General features: G+C 40.0%; 1 long non-coding RNA gene across 1 annotated transcript; it reads left to right on the top strand.

Moving 5' to 3' along the window:
- Positions 1 to 2,361: 2,361 nt before the first annotated feature.
- On the top strand, positions 2,362 to 21,269 carry LOC121670347. The gene is made up of 5 exons (XR_006018125.1): positions 2,362 to 2,567; positions 2,780 to 2,831; positions 2,922 to 3,077; positions 12,231 to 12,399; positions 18,232 to 21,269. It is a non-coding gene; the product is annotated as an uncharacterized LOC121670347 (long non-coding RNA).
- The last annotated feature ends 217 nt before the right edge of the window (positions 21,270 to 21,486 follow it).

Genomic DNA, 21,486 nt, shown 5'->3' with positions numbered 1-21,486 from the left:
TGCTAGGTTCCATGTGGAAGCACAGATTCCCTGTCAAAAGTAATCAGCCACAAGACAGTAGTGCTGGGGGGAGAATTTTTTTGAAAAATTATATCTGTATTTTTAGAGCTCTGTAAATGAAGATATCATTCGTCTGATACACTGTAGGTCAACTCTTCCTTTCTTTAGTGTTCACTCTTTAGCAACTGAAATCACAAGGCATGAAGTCAGTAGATATTTAAGCTATTTAAATAGCACCAAGGATAAAGGTCATGCCTCTGATGTGATTTATCTTCACAGGAAACCTACCAAATCTTGGAAACCACGACCTTGGAGATAGGAGATTCTGGAGGTTGTATAGATAAGGGGCTGGGGTATTCAAACTTCAGATAGCTTTTTCCAGAGTGTATTTAAATAGCTTAGAGCAAGGTCTGAGGTAAAAACAAACAAACAAAAAACCCCACAACCTTCCAGCAATGTGATATACTCTGGCAAATGCCCACGAAGTTGTAGAGAATTGCTTTCACCTGTACTGGCTGAGAGGCTGCTGTTTTCCCAAGTATTACACAGCAAAGAAAATGACCAGCCAGGTCTTCCAGTAACTGCTGCTTCACGGCAGCTGCAAACTAGCCCAGCAAAGCAAACAAACAAAAGAAAAGGTACAAAATAATAAGAGTAGTAATAATAACAATAGTAGTAATAATAATAATAAAAATGTTTCAACAAAGTAGACTTAGAGGTCAGTCAAACCTAAGAACTAGTGCCAGTGAGAGAAGGGAGAAGGGAAAGCCTGGAGCTCCCCATAAATATCTCAGGAAATCAGTTCCTAAAGAGGTAGCAGAAATAGGCAACTCCAGCACCACAACTGCACAGCATCAGGTAAGTGTGTCAGCAGATAATTTGGCAAATATTTTTAAAAACTAGTGAAACCAGATACACAGAGAAGAAAGTATCTCCCTGAACTTCTGTGCACATTACTGTACACGTGTGAAAAAGCTTCTCACATGACTTTTTAAAGTTTGACCAGTCCTGTGAATTCTGCTAAAAAAATCTCATTTTTATTTCAAATTTACTCTATGAAACAGAACTCTGCTTGTGTAACAGACAGCAATAGCACAATTAAAACATTCCACCTGAGGCCAACTCTGTTCAGCAACCAGAGAGGAAGAAAACTAATTAAAACCATGTTCTCTAAAATCAGAAGTGGTTAGCTGCACATACCAAATAGAACATAGTATTTGTCACAGGCAACTGACCTCAAAACAGGGGAGGGAGCAGGGGAGGTGAATGTAGTTACAACAAAACACACAGTCTGAAGGAAAAAGTGATTTAAGAGCTACTAGAATCACTGGTATTTGTGCTTGGGTGAAAAGAACAGCAGACATGGAGCTAAAGCAGATACTAAGGGCACATTCATGCAATCCTGGCACAGATAAACCTGATGATATAATTGGGAGTTCTGCTTACTTTCTTTGAGATTAGTGTCTCAGTAATTTATTAAGCTCTCTTAACCAGTAAGTCCAGATAGGAAGGATTTCAGATTAATTAACTACAGGTTTAAGCCTGCAAAGGGGCATTCTGCATCTCAGAGACCAGCTCACACCCATGCAGGAGCGGGGGGGGTTTCTTTTGAGAACAAACATGGGGGCCATTACTGACCAATTTGGAAATTCTCCCTGCATTGCCCAAATCTCTGCAGACTGCAGCAAATACCATTTTTGCTTCTGTGGTAGTCAGAAAGCTCTTGAATCATTAACATGGGAACAACATTGCTATTACTCCCAGACATTTCTTTCTTCACTTTCCAATGTTTTCTCTGTGCTATCTATCATTACCTTGTTTTCTCATTTTCCTTTTCATTAACAATTATTATTCAAGGGAGGAAAGATAGCACAGACTGAGAATTCATGCAGCATGAATGGAGAGAGACATTGGGTCTAGCAACTTCAGCAGAGGATCAGGAGCCAGGCGGCTTGCAAGACCCAGCCTGACAGTCTGCCTCTTGGTCTTTGTGCAAGTCATTTAAGGTCAAGTATTTTTTCCTTCACACGGACAAAAGTTCAGTAGGGGGTCAATTCCTTTGGATAAAAGAAAGGGTTAACTACACCAACACTGATTCTCCTCCCTGTAGCTACTACTGTCCTTGCATGAAGAGCAGATACTTCCTGTAGGTCTATCCTCACCACAGTTACAACACAGGAGATTGTGAGTGCAAATATTTTGTGATCACATCAATGCATAGCATGGCTTTAAAAACATCAGGCAGGGAAAAGCTGTGTGCACTACATGAGCTGGTCAAGGCAAAATTTGACTTGGATGAGAGCCTTCTCCCAGCATGACTGAAATAAAGGACTTTTTTTTTTTTTCTGATCAGCTCCGGCTGCAAACTTGTGTGTTTGCAAACATCACACAAACCAGTCCCCAGCAATAACTAGTGCTGACTGGTTCACCACAGTCATCCTGTGAAGACAACTTACTGTTGTTGACATCCAAGCCACGTTTCTTCTCCTTCAGTCTCATGGTGTTGGGAGTAAGAAGGAACTCCAACAGAATAGGGCTCTGCAGTGAGCAGCATGTGTGGATTCCAGGTACAGTTCCCCAGTGAGGATCCCAGCCTTCCCATCATATTGCTATATCTTATCTGCAAACACATATGACAACCACAGCAGCAATGCTTCTTTCAGCCTGCTTTAGTTTTCCAACTGGATGGAATAATTTTTACTTGTTTAACAACAGAGTTGGGAAAAAGACAGTAATTCACTTTAGCATTAATGTGTTTGTGTTTCTTTTTACCATACAGAAGAGCACAACCTGACAAAGTAGATCCTTCTCAGGAAATGAGCCAGTTAAAAGTAAGCTGCATGAAATTTACCCTAATTCATGTGGCACCATTTGTTAAGTGCATGGACCTATGACTTATTTCTCCCTTATTTTTCTTCCAGGAAACAGAAGCACTGATGCTGAATTCAGAGAACCTCAGAGTCAGGATTGTCTCTCTGGGAGTTTCAGATTAATGCAGGATAAAGAGATTTAGTCGGACTTTGGTTCTCTGCTGCATTCCTCTGACATACCACAGATACCTGAGGCAGAACAACAAGGTAGCATCAATTCTGTGAAAGGTGAAAGATTCACCATCAGTTCCTAATGTTTATATGCAAGCTGGTACATTTTCAAAGTAATAAGGGTGAAGGAATTTACTTTGTAAAGTGAATAGATCAAGTATGGATTAGACTGAATTAGCAAGAATTTTGCCCCCTTTTCCCCCAAAACAGATATTATCTTGAGAGTCATTGCTGCACTTTTCTTACCAGGTTAAGAGAAAAAACAAACAACATCCCATCTTTCAAAGCTTCACCAACAGTCAGGTTTCTTTGCCAAATTTTCATTACAAGAATTATGAGCAAACTGAGGGTTCTCCAGGTGCCTTACACCTCACATTGACTGTTCCAAACATGGCAAACTTCAGCACAGCCACCAAAAAACCAAGCAAAACCCCCCAGATTCGTACCTATATGTCCATCCTCCCTCCTTTATTCCTCTTCCATGTTCTTACTCTGATATTGCCTCTTCAGTATATGCCAGCAAAAACATTTATTTGAATGGATTTGAGCTTAAAACTAACCAAGCAAAAAAAAAAACAAAAAAAAAAAACAGTAAAGCAAACCTCAAGTAAACCTCAATGCAATTCACTAAAAAGCCATACCAACCTTTCAGCTGGGCTAAAGGATGCAGTATTTTAGTGTCAGCTGCAAAATATTAACGAAAATAACTCTCAAAGAGTTGTACTGGAACCCTCTGACCTAAACTGCTACATACTCAAAGCCTTATTGAGAACTGAAATACAGGGACTTTTGAAAACACGCTATTTTTCTCCCTTCTGAAAAAGTAAGCAGAATCACACTTATCTTCCTGGACAAAGCCAGGACCCTACTAAACATCATCCTTAGTACTAGTTGAGTAGTTGAGAAGTTCAGGTATAACTTTAGAGGGCACTGGCTATTAGGCATTCACTCACCACACAGGCATTAAGCAGAATGTGATTTATTTTATTTTCAAAGCTGAATGAACTGCCATGGAGAAAGGCACCATTACTGTGTGCTAAAAATATCCAAACACAGGGGGAACACAGAGGAGTTGGTGCACTGTAAATTCATATTCCAACATATTGCACACTAACTTTCCTGTACAGACAAGCCCTTAGACTAATAGGCACCTGGGAGCCTTCAAGTCTGAGTGCCCAATAAATAAAAAGGCTATTTTATTTTATTTCATTTTATTTTTTTTACTAGTGCTCTGGAACCAAGCTCTGATGTCCCTGCTCAGACAATGCTTCCATTGAAATCAGGTCTTAGTCTATTATTAAATACTATTCCTTTCACAGCTGCAAGCTTTCCAGGTTAGAGGATAGGGATTTCATATCAAGTCAGATCACTAATCTCTGTCCAAAGGGAATTGTGCAGGTATTTATTTTGATTTTATATAGGTACCTTGATGCTGCTTGATTCAACAGACTTGCGCTGATGCCTACTGAAGTAACTCCCTGCATATCCACCAATTTCGAACTCAGATAAACTCAGAGCAAAATCAAAGCAAAACAAACAAAAATTTTTCAAAGCTAATCTACTTTTAAAAACTGTTCCAGACTCAGATTTGTTTTGGACAAAGTCAAGGACTGTGTTTGAAAATCATTAACACAGCTTTTGGTTCTACTTTCCCAAGCTGTAAGAACACAGTGAACACTCAGAGCAGAAAATGGTGTGTGTTTGAAGGCTCCACTGCACTGAGTTCAAAGTAACCTGAGGCTCAGGTGTGTGAGCTGCTCCCCCCAACCACAGCAATCTCCCATACTGACAGACAAGCTTGAGTAGAGCCTGCTGAACTCAGTGAAACACCGCTAGACAAGAAGTTAACTCACTGCCAAGAGTTCACAATCTGATTTATCAATTTCCCAATCACAGTGACCAGTCCTGTTTTAGGAAGCCTGGCTACCCATAGCCAGGCACTACAAGGAATTATCTGCAATTCTGTGCAGCTGCAGGGAAGTGACAGCAGAAGTGAAGCTTAGGATACCAAAGCAGACCTGTCCAGCATTTGCTTGTTAGCTCTAGCTGCAAGAAGCTGCTCAGATTCTGACACAAGAACTCCTTGAGGTACCCAGCCAGCACACAAAGGAAACAATCACATCCATGGTATTTTAACTTCCTGCTTTTTTAGAATGATGGGTCAATGATAAACATTTTCCTTCTAGGCGGTTCACTCATTTATAGTGGTGTTCATGGTAAGTTTGACAGCTTTATCTTTTCTCAGCTACTTACAGCTGTGACTCCATTACTTTGAAGTCAACTTGGATTTGGTTGGAATGAAGTGCAGACATCAGTGACTCAGGCTTAGCATGTCACCTGCATTTGTTATCTTGCAGTAGACAATTTAATCAATTATAGTTTTTTGTCTAGGCACCAGAACAAGACAAAAACGCTGATCAGCATTTCACGGGGCTGTTTCTTCACTGCTAGCAGGCTGTTTAACATCTGATAAACCATATAAAAAGGTCTTCCCAGGGGCTTAGAGTGTTTGGGCTGTTCTTTTTATAGTGCAGAAGGCCATTAATGAGCAAGCAAAAGCAGTGTGGAAATAGCTAGACCAGTCTTGTTGAGTTAATAAGAAACTGTCATTCTGCTTCAGTACTTTCTCATTAAGCCTAGCAGTGTTCATGTCTAAGGAGACTGATGGTACAAATCTATTTTAATGCTCAATTTAATTCCTCAAGACTTGAATCAAAGAAAGTTTACCCCTCCCTTTTTTTCCTTGACTTTATCTGTTCAGCAATTTCTGAGAAAAAACACATTATTTTCTTTTACAAATGCAGCTCAAAAGCTGAAATTAATCTTCTTTTAAAGAGCTAGATGTACCTTGACTTTTCTGAACAGAAGAACAGTCAGAAAACAAATTTTGTCCTCTTGTTCCCATTAAAGAGTCTATAAAGATAGTCACCATATCATCCCATGCCCGTTTTCATTTTAAGACTAGAGTCTTAAAATAACTTAGCTGTTGTGTTTAAGTGTCAAACAGAAATTAAATTCTCCATTGCTTAAATAGGATTAAAGAACAGATATCACCTATAACTGGGCAAGAAGGGTTTGTCATGCAATGTTAACAATGAAATCAGAAAGCCACTTCTTGCTAAGAACCAGAAGAGCTTTATTAACTCCTTAACTACTCTCCTACGCCCCACTTAATTTTGCTGCTCTGACTAGAATCTTAACTGAGTTCACATGCCTTTGTTGTTACCTTCTGCAGAGGATCAGTTACCTGTTTTGTTGCCAGATCCATTTTCTCTTAAGGAGCTTTTACTGCTGTAACTATTCCAAGGAACTGACTTACTGGAAGCTCAGCATCACCCATATGACAAGGAAACACTGCTCAAATGCTTAAAATTATGCAACAATGATCTTCACGTGACACCAGAGTTCAGCCTTGTCATACAGCTCAGTTAAGTGAAGATGTGGGGTGAAACATAACATACTTGCTGTCCAGTTGCTGATGCTTGGTCACTGCAGGCTCCATCTCTCCCTACCATCACCTCAGATCAGGCACAGAAAGCCATGCTGGTACCAATGCAGCATTCAGTAACTTAGGCCTAGCTTCAGGCATATGGTAGTCCAAGAGAAGAGGGAAGGAACAGATTAGAGAGAAGTTCATCAAAGGAAACTGATGGAAGAGAGTCACATGTTCCCTTTTGTACTTTACATGTACAAAACTTTCATGCGTGTATCAGGCCAGAACTGCTAACACTGAGCAAGTTCTCTCCTGCTGTTTTGAACGCCAAAGAAAACAGTCCAGTGCATTAGTGAGGGAGTTTCATTCTCTTATCTGTTATTCTCCAGCATTTGTTAGCTAAAGCTCTTAACTCTCCTGGCTACCCATTGCTCACACCAGGGAAGTTCCTGAAGCACACCTTTTCACACAGCATGGGTTTCATCTCATAGTTGATTTCTCTTTTCTGCACTCCACACATACGGGATTTCTTGTTAGTAAGCCTGTAACGACTGTACATCCCAGCTCTGAAAACTCCCTCCAGGGCTGTTTCCACAGAAGTCATTTCTATGTTAGTTTCTTATCCTTTTCTTCTCCTTACAACAACCTTCCAGGAAGTTCCCAGATCTTTCACGGCAAAGTACTACTTCCTGCAGTGCAGATACTGTGGTAAGGACCTGAAGTTGCTGAAGATTTGAAATCTCAAATCATTAAGGTCATACAAAGGTGAAAAGCATTTAAAACACTGAAAAAGAGGTGAGAAAGATTAGGTGCATCCCAACACACCAAAAATATTGCAGGATCCCAGTAATGTAAACAAACAGTTTTTGTTATAGGCCATACTGTTTTTGTGGGATGCTTTAGAAACCCACTGTTCTAAGATAACTTGAGAGAAATCTCCCGTTGTTGTAATTCCATGAGTGTTTCCTGTTGTTCACTGTTGCAGATACAGTGCAAGACAACTACAGATTTTTCCCTCCCAAACACACATTTGCCAGATGAGCACTGGTAATTTTCTCACTATTAATCTTGAAGGTAGTGCAGCTTCCAGGAAGAAGAAAAAGGAAGATGTTAGTTAAATCTATAGTACATACCCCCCACTACCTTAAAGCAGATTTAGGGCTAGTGTTGGAATCATACCTAGCATTATCACAATCTACTCCGCACCATGTCAAGGCCCAGTGGTGACAGCATGAGACCGCAGAAGCGGCAGCATGGCTGGTAGAACTGACAGTAACCACTAAAAAAAGACTTGAACTGCATTTTTTCTAGTGGGGAACGTGGGGGCAGCAAGGCGGCAGAAGTAACATAGCCCCCAAGACTAACAAGAGCTAAACATCCAGAGCAGCAAGCACACATGCTTTTATTATTTCTGATACTTTCTGAAGCTGGTCAGGTCTGTGAAAAAGTCACTTATATATTTACTACAATATGAAATAATAAGAAATAAAATGTAAAATATTAGTGAGAAATGTAAAAATATTAGTGAGAATTCATGCAAGGCTTAAGAGTTTCTGAAGTATCAAACAAATGCAAAAAAAAAAGAGAACACGGTATCAGGAAGTTTCCTTTCTGAGTTGTGGTTGTCACTGGAAAAAAATTCTCCTCTTTAAAGTCTTCTCTCCATTTTGGTATTTTTATTACACAGCCTGCATAATACAGGTTTGGCTTTTCTTAGTATATATTGTTGATTCTGGATACCTGAAGTTGTTCTCCTGAAGTCAGTACTCTATATATGTAAAGAAGGAACTCTGTTTAGCAATATGTAGTCTCCTTGCTCTTCCATCTGCACTTTAACCTTTAGTGACAACTGTAAGATATGTCAGCAAAATGCTGTTTTTCATGCTGCCATCACTGCTTCTTTCTTGCTGTCTCATCACAGCTGGCCTTAGGTTGTACAGGTTGTGTACGTGCCAGTATCACACACAAGCTGAAGCTGATACCTGACTCCTTCCTCAATTATCACTGAGTCAATAAAATCGGCCAGCATGGAGGAACTGTGCAGGCGTTGCCTCCTTTCAGGAGACAAAGATACTGGAGTTTTTCTCCCTCAGGCAAGAAATGAGAAGTGTGAGATGTGATTTGTGATGAAATTCAGAACCACGCTAAACTTGCCTGGTTTCAGATTTCATTACCCCCAGAGTAGAAAGGTTTGGCAAAGTAAGAGATCCTCTGCCAATTAAGAACACATAACATCAAGAATTCAGAAAGCTTCCAGCATGCAGCAAGGTGAGAAGTTTCAGCTTCAGTCAAGCTTTCTGTTGAGATTTGTTCAAGCTCTGCATTCTTACAGGGTTTTGCTTATGGACCAAGAAGCTGTTGAGCAACTACACATACCCCAACAAAAGTAAATAGACCCATTTCAGCTTTGCAAAGAGTCATGGGTAGCAGAACAGCTGGGAATGCTGTCTTCCTTCTTGGACTTGCAATAGTCTTATGCCAAAAAGGACTGGTCACAGTCCTCAAGCTCAGAGCAGGATGATATCAACTGCTGCACCTAAGGATATGACACTTGCAACAGTGCTATCTATCATTGTCATAAGTCTCAACAGCAACTGACAATGTAACGAAGAACAGTTCATGTTATTATATTGAACTTGAACCCTACCACATTCAAGATCAGTTCCAAGACTCATAGCTACATATTTGGAATTAATGTCTTTCTTTCTCTGCCCTTTCCTGACCAACATCCCATGGTATATGAGATTGCCCCCACAGAATAAGTTCATTTGAGACAAGCTCTGCACATACCATAGGTAAGTTATTGAAGCCTATACATTGCAGGAAATATAAAAACAGCAGAGGCCTGGATCTAGGCCTTTAAGTTAGGTGAACCTTGTGCAAATTTGTCCAGATGTTGTGGGGAGGGGGTCTTTAGAAAGTGAAGATCCATCTCTACAAGAATTCTTTTATCTCCTTAAAAATCTACATAAGCTTTTACAGTAACACTTCAGCGTTGTGCTCTGCCAGAAAGTTGTACCATCTGTGCAGCTTTCCACACATCCTTGAAACAATGGCTCTCTCTGCTGGTGCCTTAACATCCTGTAACACAGGCCAGCACTGCAGGGAAAAACGATGAATACCCCCAAGCAGAATAGCTTACTTTTTTCAAGGGAAATCCTGCTCTTTCCTCTCCAGGACCAAAGTTCATTCTTTTAGTATGAGTTTCCCAAGTACTGCCCTTGAAATATATATATTGAGAAGACAATCTTCTACTGCTAAAGAATTGCTTACCTCTACATTTTACTCTCTCGTACTTTCAGCTAAACCTAGTGAGAAAACTGGGGCTCTGTCAGGAAGGGACATAGATTTCTGTTTATAGATCCCTTTGCCTTTTTATTATTAATTTACCCAATAGTTGATGTCTGATAATTGAAATCACCAGTGTTGATCCAGCAACTTCAGTATGGCTCATAGAACACCAGCAAACTTGGATTTTCAATAAGAAATCCAATCTCTTTGCTACTGCTGTCTCATATAAGGCTTCAGGACGCTTTTTAATTATCATACCATTTAAAGGCTCAATACTGGTTCAAAGATTTGGAAGTACACCTGAACCTCAAATCTTCAATTCTAAAATATTACCCAAAAGTACCAAAAAGGAGGGAAATCCTATCACTCCCATGGGCATACTATTGTCACTTTTGCCTCTAGTAAGTCTTTAACCTTAAACCTTATTTAATCCTTGTTAAGATATATTAAATAATTCTTTTAACCATCCTATACATTAAGGAAAATTAAATTTGATAGGACTATCAAAAATCCATAACTGAAGCCAAAGAGACTGCAACATCAAGTTCCAACTTTCTTTTGGGGTGAGAAAGCTAAACATAATCACCTTCCCCCCCCACCCCCAGCATCAAATTTAGAGCTAGACTTATTCTCTCATCCTATGGTTTGGCTACTTATTTACTGAGGCCAATGACACTGAACCACAGCTGCAGCACAGATGATCAGCAAAGAAAATTATTCTGCACAGATCTGAGTCTGGCCTAACCTGCTCAAGAGTTGATCTTCACTTTTACAGATTCAGACAAGCAAATGGATAGAAAAAACTGAATGCAGTATTGCATAACTGGAAGCCTGCTTGGACCATACAACACACATTACTAAAAAGATAAAAGTTTACACAGAGACAGAAAGTTTTTATACTTCACTTTCATTTCTGCAAACAAGACACAGGTTTCTACTACATTTGTTCCTTTTCTAGTCAGGCATCTTAGCTTAGTTATTGTTTATCACAGTGCCTTAATTCAGTGAAGTATCTGAATGGAAATTCTCAGCAATGGTACCCCACCAACAGATGCCTCTGAGGGTCATATTCACAGTGAGAAGGGACAGGCATTGCCTCCTATTTCTACAGTCAGACACAGATCCCCTGTCACGAGTCCTCAGATTAAAACACTTGACTGTGACAGCATCTAATTGCTTTACAGGGCATTTTGAGACCTCTTAAAATTAGGACTGAGAAAAAAAAAAGAGCAGTCATCAACCTAACACAGCAAATCCACCAGTAAACCATGTCTCTAGGAGCCACACTACATGCCCTAAGAGTGCTAACTCTTTATAAAAAATTCTTACATTCAGGTCCACACCTCTCAGAATTAACTGCCTGCTCTAAACCAATTCACCTTAAGACAAGAATCATGGAATGGAATGGCTTGGATTGGAAGGAACCTTAAAGATCAGGCAGTTTCAACCCTCCCTGCCATGGACAGGGACACTTTCCATGGGATCAGATTACTCAGAGCACTATCCAACCTGACGTTGAACAGTTCTATGGATGGGGCATCCACAACTTTTCTGGGCAACCTGTTTCAGTGTCTCACCACCCTCACAACAGAGAATTTCTTCCCAATATCAAATCTAAACCTACCCCTCTTTCAGTTTGAAGCTGCTCACCCTTATCCTATCACTACACGCCCTGTAAAAAGTCCCTTTTCATCTCTCTTGTAGGCCCCTTAAGGTACTGGAAGGCTGCTTTAAGGTCTCCCCAGAGCCATCTCTGGAGAAGCAAAATAAAGCCTTTCATTTTTCTTTTAACGATGCTATTGATTTAAAAATACATCTTAGAGCTATATTCAGGAAATACACACCAAACAGGACTTCACAGAACATTCATACAGAACTTATTAATTAAAGTGTGAAACATCAATATTTGTAGCTTGCTCTTCAGAGAAGCAGAACAATTGCTGCTGTTAAAGTCACTGAAAGCTATGGCTTCACTTCTCTCTTAAACTAAAAATAAAAACCAGACCACGAATTTCTAAAATACTTCAAGATCTTTGGATGATAACTATTACAGAAATGAAACTGTAATTATTAAAATATTCACCATTACTGTAATTATTAAAATAGTCACTGTTACTTAATATGCAAAGCACCTGCAAATGAGTCTTTCCATCTTCATTGCAGCAAAAGAGAATGAAACTCACCTCAGTAATGGAGGAGACAAGCGATCTCCAAAGAGAGTAGCAGCTACCTGCTAGGCCATTACAATTACACAAGTTGTTCATTAGATGGTACTGACAAAGTATTCTGAAGAGTTTCAGGGCTTACAGATGTGCAAAACATGTTGAGAGGTTAAGGCAGGAGTAAAACAAAACCTCAGGGTGTTTCTGCACCTTCCTAAGCTTTTTCTTAAGTGGAATGAAGTCTAAATTTTGATTGTTAATCTTACTGTTACTCTGTCTAATCTTTTGGTTTTTTAAATACAGGATATAGAGCTTGAATCTGGAACAACAGTTGAGATCTCCCAGCCATCAGGAAACATAGGAGACATTTGGAATAAAAACAAGTAACTCTGAAAAGCAGTATACAAGAGGAGACTTACCACTGAATGAAGAGCAGGAAAGAAAATACCCAGCTGACAACAGCTTTGATCTTGTAAGTCCTATGGCAGCAAAACTTCCTGCCTCTTCCCCTGTAATGTCTTTGACTATCCATTTCTGTTAAAGACTGGTTTCAATCATGGTTCAGACACCGATGGCAAAACACTAAGTGCTGTCTGGCCTGTGGTACAGATTCTTTCTGCTTTGTACCATCAGGATAAAGTTAAGGTGGCAAAACAATCACTCACTTGCAGAAATTGTATACAGTCAACTGTTAAGTGATGTATGTGTACATACAAGTACAGACACTACTGATTAATGGTGGAACAGCGCTGTTCCTTATAACCCCTCCCTAGGACGTGCAGCACTGAAAAAACACAGCTGGAGTACCAGAGGACAAACTCTGTCAAAGCGTACTCTGAGATGCCGTCAGTTTTCCCCCAGTTGTTGGTCTAACAAGTGGTCTTAGGGCTAAAGTGAACCAGGAGGTCTCAGTGCACAGCACACAGCCTCCCTGGTACCAGGAGGAACTGCAGAAGCAGTTACACTGAGAGCAGGTAACAGCCAAAACAAAGACCAACTCTCAAAGGGCAAACAGCAATTCTTTGCACAAATCAGTGGTCATTGGTTTAGCTCTCAGCATAAATCCTTAATTGTAATTTATAGAGAAAAAACGTTTTCTTTATCTTTTCCTTAGCAATTCTACATCATTGGGAATACAAAAAAACCCTTGAAGTTCTCTTCATGTCACAGATTAAGAAATTTCAGACCCATTAGCACAGTGAGTGTACAACAGTGGACTGCAGCAGCTGTGGTCAAGTCCTAGTGTGCAAATCATGAAGAGATGAATATTCTCTTATCAGTAACTTAAAATGTAACTAACAAATTGGCACAACCACTTCAGCTTTTACTGTTAGCAAGGAGATAAATTGATACCCCTTATCACCATATATCAGGGTAAGGTTAACTAACAAGAAACTGATCTCTCTCCATCTTGTTGAAGATTACTGAAGATTACTAAAATTACATTTTAGTTATCTCAGTGGGAGATACAGCAAGGACATATAAAGGCTTAATATGTTACAGTCAATTTCTTCAACACAGATTGAAGGAGATGGTCCAGCCCTCATTATTTCCCAATTTTAAGCCAAATTTTATTTCCATGCTTTTGTTTCATAGTTCCTTGCAAGAAAAAAGACCAGGGAAAATTTTTGTATTCAGAGATTATTTTGTATTTTTTGAAAGTGGTAATAATCAACTGTTATTAAAACTAATTTATTATTAAGCCTCAAACATGATACATCAAGCATCACAGTCAAAATTATTTCAACTACACTTACAGTAGCAGAAGTGGTGGGGTTTTTTTCCTTTTTATTTTGTATCAAAAGTCAAGAATTATATATTGTATTAACAAGCAGACAATAGCTAGACTTTTTTTCTCTCCAGACCTCACCTCTAAACTGGAATACCCCTAAATATGTGCACTAGAGCATGCACTTACAGTAAATGTGGTTTGAGGTTATTTAGGCATGCCTGTTTACATTAAGGTCATACCTGGAAGCAGAAAGTTGGATTTTATTTGGCCTTGCACTGTAGGCAGCAGACTGTGAGAGATGGAGAAAGCTTGCACCAAGTTAACCAGCAGGTCAGAGGCAGCACAAAGCTCACAACTCGCCTGTTTCATACTGCAGCTTCTCTCTACTAGATAGCATGGCCTTCTACCATTTGTCCCCAGCAGAGGGTAAGTTAATTGGGAACATTTAATGTAGACAGACAGCCAAGAGCAGTCAAGCCCTTAGGAGAGCAGTCAAGGCATCAGTAGTGATGATTAGGACAAGATCGTCTGTTCCAGGTTAATAGTTGTCTGCATCAAGGTCTTAATATTTTCTCCCCAGTTTTTCTGTCTACAGTCCACTACAGTCCTGATGATGCACCTTTTTTGACTATAACAAATGAAAATTCAAAATAAGAATTTTGGTGTATTTGATTAGCTTAGGTGGAGCAAGAAACAGAAGAGGGGCAGAAAGACCAAGAATATGGGTTTGAAGAGTCACCAAGTTACATCATAGGGGAAATTCTCTTATGAGATTTAGATGAAACCACAACACTTGGGTCCTATTTATGATTTGTTCTGACACTTTCCTGCACCACAAAAAAAAAATTACATAAATATAAAAACATTGACAGAAAGACCAGATTTACCTCTAGACTGAAATATTTGCTCTCTGAAGGAACAAATTGCCACAGTATCCACAGCATTCCAGTTTTCCCCTGGCTCAGGCCATCTTGCCTCCAAGAGCCACCCCAGCCAGCAGCTCCCACAGACCAGCAGGTGGGAGCAGAGGGGCTGTGGAGATGAGAAATGGTGCTTGCAGGTGCTGGCAGGGACATGTGCTGGAGAAACTCCCATGAAATGAGGATAAAACAAGAGAACAAAGACTTACCCAGTGTGTCCAGTAGCCTTGTGGCTACTGCAGCCAGGCAGCTCTGCCGCCAGCATCCACCACCACAACATGGCTGCTGCCTCCTCAGGGCACCTGTGCCCAGCACGGAGGGACAGCCAGGCTCCCTCTCCTCACAGGAGCTCTCCCAGCTCCCTCAGCACGTCCCCACCCTGTCGTGAGGCTCCCCCTCAGAGGGGCAGCAGGGGGGCTCTGTCCCGGGGCAGGGCACGGAGGGCCCCTATCCCCAGCTCCCTCTCGGCTGATCCCACAGCCTCACAGGCGCCATTGCTCCGCACAAGACCTGCCCCTGGTGCTGCCCCAGGCCAAAAAGAGCTCCCGAGCTGCCCCCGATCATTTTTCACCCCAAGCACAGGTATAGCCAAGTTCAGGTAACTCCCCCTCTCCTTCACCCTCACTAGCAACAGGATTTGTGTTGGGTTTTTGTGTACTTCAGCATCACACACAGGCAGGGATGGCATTTCTCTCACACCAGATATCCACGGCTGTTTGCTCACCTGCCCCAATTTGATGCTCTCCTGCCAGCTGGCCAAGGCAGCAGTACTGGGAAGAGGTGTGGCAGGGAGCCCAGGGGCATGCAGAGCCCTCAGCCCACGCATCCTGCTGCCCACTGAGGCAAGGGCCCCAAAACCTACTGTTCGGGACTGTAAATATCTGAGACCCGTCACACAGAAAACCTGGAGCCCAGAAGCACTCCCCAATGCCTTCCTTAAAAGAGACATCACACAGCAAAGTAAGGAGGCCGTTCAGGTATGCATCTTAAATCTCTACATCCCCTGGAAAAGTTTTCCTCAGTCCTCGTTTAGAACTCCAGAAATACAGGCTGTCTGTAGCTTTCCCATTTCATCACAGTGATCCTCTAGCTGACCATTCAGCTGACAGAGTTTTATGCTTTTTTAGACCGTACCTGTTTCCTCAGTGTCCTCTTTTCTGAGGCTGGAGGAAACCCCTGTACCTGTCCCTTGCTACAACTACAGAAACATATAGAAAAAATACAGGGAGAAATATAAAGTTGACAGAGGTTCAAGAATACAGCTTAAGTAGCAACATTTTGAGACACTAAATACTAGCAAATTAGCATAAGAGTCATCAGATATCACAAAGGCAAGTATCTACTGGAAGAAAAAAAATATATAAATATAGACATAAAACATTTACCATATAGAGAAAAGAGGCGCTGTTGGCCGCAGTGACTGGAAAACTCCCACAGAAGTCAGAACAACTTTAATAAGTACATAGAGCATATATCTTTCAGAAATTTCAAATCTCAGTTAATAGTAGATAAATAATCGTTTACAGAATATAATTAATAATGCACTTAAAGTTGACATTCTTGTTCAGATTCCTCCTGAAAAATGGCAAGAAGAGATATCTGCACAGGAAAGAGAACAAAAAAGGCAGAAAGGCAACATAAGAAGTGAAGAGGAGGAAGGAGCAAGAACAGAAATGGGGAAAGAACAGTAGGAACAAATGGAAAAAGTAAAGGCAGATCTGGAAAAGGAACAACAGAGGAGCACAGGGGATGTGGTTAGTGAGGATAATGTTCTCATTTGAGAAGAGAACATTTGAATGGAACAACATGACAGAACTATTGTTGTCTTTGCTTTTCTTTTGCAAGCCAGGCACATGCATCCACACCTATCGATGTTTCAGCATGAAAAAGCATAGATAACAACAAAGCATCTTCTAACATAACATAAGACTAACAACACAGTGTGTGAAGAAGCCAGCAAACTGCTCCAGCACTCCCGGGCAAATTCCAAACTAGAGTATAACAACACAAGCCTTTTAATCTCAAATATGTGCATAGATAAAGTTCCATCTTTTAGCAGCATATTAGATTTTTCCTAAGTTTAGTATTGCATGTGTGTCTACTAAATTAACTTCATTATTCTAATACTTTCATCCATTCATCATTATTCTGAATTCTGACTTTTCAAAGTCTTTGCTGATAATGAAAATAATCAGTATCAGTGAATCAAAGTCATTAAACAAATTTAGGTCTTCAACTTACTGTACCTAGCTTACAGTGAGTTCATAACGATTATATTCCACACTTTCCAAACAACATTAAATCCACTACTGAGCATTTTCCCTGACAAAAACCTCAGCATTGTTATAACTAAATGGTTATAAAGATCTCATAGCAATGTAGGTTATTCCTTAATGATATAAGCATTTTATATTAGCAAAACAAACAAAGAAACAAAAAAAAAATCATTAAGAGCACTTTTGCTCTTTACGTCTGCTGACACAGCTTTAGGAAAAAACGAAAACCAAACACAACAAATCCCACAAAAAAAACCCCCACCAAATACTTGAGGCAAAACTCTGGGAAACCGATCAGTATCAGAAACAAGCTCTGGGGCAATATAATTATAATATTTCTATTCACCCTTTGAAATGTTCTGCTTACACAAAACAGTACATTTGACACCATCTCGTTGCTTCGCGACCATCTGGTAATTTTTCATCGGAACGGCATTTCCCGGGGAGAACAGCGACCTCCTCGGGTGGTCTCGAGGAGCTGCAGCCTATCTAGAAACGCCTGAACGCACTGCAGCGCATTCCCGGGAAAACAGGCATGCCCAAGAACGCGATTAGTAGAAGTAGCATGTTTCAATCACATGTCTGAAAAGAAATATTTATAATTTTTTTTTTTAATTAGTGCTATGCCATGCTTAACTTTATTTCAGGAAAAGCAAATAGGCATTCGAGTCAAACTGCTGGACTGAGAACACCAAGATGATTGGAAAATACCTGGAACCTCACTAAGTGAGGCAGAAGACCTTTAGTTTTATTTTCCTTAACTTCCCATTCCCCAAATAAGGAGAATATTCCTTTCCTTCATGAACCTCCTTGGCTTTCTTTGATCCTCCCTGCTCTCACTGTGAATCCTCCTGCAAAAATAGCCCATTTTAATGTCATTTTGTTTACATTTAAATGTCAGCCAAGGCTTTCCATTGCCTCATTTGTTGCATAGCCCGGGTTCTTGTTCTGGGTCTGTGTCCTTGTTACACAAGGATGCATTCCAATTTTTTCTTCCAGCTCTTACTTACTGAACTTTCCTAACTGTTCCTATGTACTCCTCCATCCCTTGTCTCCAAATCTTTGTTCCATGTAAGCCACATACCCATATCTCTCATGTCCTTCTCAAAAGCACGTGAAAAATGGAATGCAGGTTTTTGCCCCCTTACAAATAGTGTGAAGGAAAGTAGACAGTAATTTTTTAAAATATTCATTTGCAGAACCAACCAGACATATGCTACATATCACTAATCAGCACCCATTCTCCCTTTATTCTCAGTTCTTCCCCCTTCGCTTTGGCAATCTGCTGAGCTCCTTGGGCTAGGATCTGCTCTTCTGGCAAAAATGCTCAGCAAACCCAGGGTTGCTATAGCAATTAATAATCATTTATATTTTAGTTTACAGAAACAGAAACTAGAGGAGTGGAGGTGCCATGAGGAGGAGGTGGAAGCAAAGAAGTCACAATTAGAGAAAACAGCACAAGAACAGATTTGGCAGCAGCAGCAGGATTACCACAGGAAGCTTCTGCAGTTCCAGAAGAAGCAACAGCTAGAGGAACATGGAGCAGCAGATGGTCTATAGAAAGACTAATGCTTACTTTAGCAGCAAATAGCTCATCAGAATGGATGATTTCTGGTAAAGACATAGCCTGTGTGTCTGCCTTGAAATTCCTGTGACAGTACATCCCAAACTTGCAGTACCTAAAGCTGCTTCTCTGTTAAACAGATATGATAACAATAGTCCTCTCTGCCACAGTCCCTGCAGCCTGAAAAGAGAGAAATTCCACAGCCTAGCTACGATGCAATGTGCAAGATGCTGGCAATAACATCACTCATGCTACATCTGATCGTTTGTTTTTATTACATATCTTCTCTGAAAGCCTGACTCCCAGTACCTACAGCTAAAAAAAAAGAGATTCTAACAAATAGTTGCAGAGAAAGGCTTGAACAAAAATACGATTACAATTTAAGAAAAATTCATTTGAGACAATATTAAATATTGTAACACCAGTATTAGAATTTTCTTTTTATCTGTAACTGATGAAAAAAGTTCTTTCCTAAATAGAAAGTACATAAACAACTAATAGTTGTTGGTGATGTTTCTAAGAGGCACAAAAATGCAGACAAAAAGGAGCAATGTGATTAGAGGAAGAATGCCAGCAGCTGGTTGACATGGCAGTAGAGCACCTGAAATATGAAGGAAAAAACTGAGAAAAGGCAACATATAAGGCTGAGGAGCAAATGAAGAAAGAAGATGCTAGACTACCTCTAGACAAAGCCAGAACACAAGCACAGCTTTTAAATTTAATCAGGTATGTAGCTATTAGTCAAAGAGTGAAGTTAATGCCTCTGTAGTAGGAGTTCCATCAGTGTAGTTAACACTGGAGAGCACCACTGGTACCTCAGGAGTTAAAACTGCCTTCAATTCCAGCCCCAAGACACAATGCTCTTCTTTTACTATTTAACCAGTTTTTCAGTATTTCCCCAAATTGCACCAGCAATTCACATACAGCTGTATTCTCTAATTATTTTAGTGTTTATAACATACTACAGAAAGAAGCCCAACTGGAAAGAAGCCCAACACCTGAAATTATGGTTACCTTTACACCAGAGCAGTCTCCACAGCATACTTCCACAACTTCCTGCAGCACCTCAGAACACAGGAACTGGGAGGCTGCACAGTACATATTAAAACATTGCAAATTGCGTAACAGTCCTTAAGAGAAGCCTAGGTCAATTTGTGAGCCACAAAACACTGCCAGGGATAAGAGGCTGAGTAATAACTACAGCTGAGCAGCAACTAGCACCTACTACTTGCTCTACTCTTACTGTTGTGACAGGAGAACATGCTAGCCCACAAGAAAGTATCATCACAAGCCAACATGTTCTTCCAGTCTATTGCAAACCTTGCTCAAAGACAACTCCTAAGGGCAGCCCAGGCTCCTGCCCAGCCTCAGTGCTACAGAAGGCACCATTATGCGCTGTGGCAAAATCAAAGAAATGCTACTGCACCAGTAATGAACTCACCAAGTGTGTATGTGTCAAGTCAATGCACTGGCTTTCTAACTCCAGAAGGAATTCTGTTCTGCATCCACTTCATTAACACTGTTTGGAGGCAAAGAATAAATCTGGAACCACCTCAGCAGTCCAAGGAGCATGACTAAGGGAAGCTACCAAACTGGAACACACTCAACATGTTCCTCATCCACAGGTGTTTTCTCATGTTCACCCATTTGAAAAGCTAGCCCTGAAAAGAGTGTAAAAGAGTAAGTAAATGCCTAGTGCTAGGAATGGGTCACTGCAGTGAGCTCTTTCAGCTGCACTCAAATTCAAGGATCCAATCCGGCTCGAGAGACCTTTTGGCACACGTGCTCTCCTTCACAACTTTATCTTCCTAGGCTGCAGCATTAGTCTGTGTAGACTATTAACAAGAGGAAGTAAAAGCATTCATGTTTGATCAGCCAGTAGAAATGAATCCAGACAGACCTCCTGAGGTACCAGAATACAGATTCTTTGGTCCATTCTGGGTTAAGAGATAAAACAATGAAATCACCAGGTTACAAAAATGTATGAAGACCTCCATGCTGACTTCTGAAGGAATCCTCCAAAACAATAAATTACAATAAACATGCTACTGTAAGAAGAGGCTAGATTTCAGATTCAGCAATGAAAAGACTACAGAGAAACTGTAGCAAGGCAAGTTCTTATCTTCCCTATAAACCAGGTTATTCTCATTTTTTTTTGCTTCTCTAGTATTTTCTAGTAAAGTGTAACACTTGTAGATTCAATTCATATTGCAGTTGAGTCTCCTATGGAGAAGAGTAATTACTTTTTGCAGTCTCTAAATTGAAGCCGAACTTTATTAGGTATGCATTAAGTACTGGTTCTAAAAGCAAACCAAAACCAGTTTAAACATCCAGCACAATTCCTACTGGTCTCCGTAAAGTGCTTCAGAGGTTCATTTTCTCATTTAAGAAAATTTACCCTGAACAGCAATAATTCAAGTGTGCACACAAAAGATGCACAGCACAGGTCAACACAAATATTTTAATACTGTATTCTTAAATAATTTCATTTTCAATTAGGAAAAGCTAAAAACTAGTAAACAATTGTAGCACTTTTAAAACAATAGATGGCTAGTCAAAATTCATGGCAGAATTCACATTTTAGCATTATCTAACATATTAATTGAAGTCCAAATCCTGCCAACATTCATGCATTTAACGTCAAAAAAACCCTAATTTTATCAACCTGGTGATCATGCAGACATGTTTATACTTAAAAGAATACACAAATTCTTTAGGCACAGCAGTTTTGAGAAAATCTTTCAAAACTGATAGTTTTGTAAAGTGCCTTTCAATAAAGCTTTTATACATAACCATAGTAATTATTAAATATATTGTCACAATTCAAAATAAAGTATTAGCTTCCACCTTATATTCCGTAACTGACTCAGTGAAGATGGTTTTATTCTCCCAACACTTTTTTTAAAGCACTTAAAACCAACTTTTTTCTAATATACAAGTAAGCAAAGACAGAAAAATTGCAAGAGGAAAAAAATATTTTGTTTTTCTCAAACATAGGAAATCCAACCTTATTTCCAGTCGTATCCTTCAAAACTGCAAGTGCTTTAAAACTTTCACTCCAGACCAT

Source organism: Corvus kubaryi, unplaced genomic scaffold (genome assembly GCF_017639235.1).
Source record: "Corvus kubaryi isolate FWS band 111438036 unplaced genomic scaffold, C.kubaryi_AGA036_p1.0 37396, whole genome shotgun sequence".
NCBI classification, from domain to species: domain Eukaryota; kingdom Metazoa; phylum Chordata; class Aves; order Passeriformes; family Corvidae; genus Corvus; species Corvus kubaryi.
Note: the sequence above shows the minus strand (reverse complement) of the source record. Positions and strands in the feature narration are given on the sequence as shown.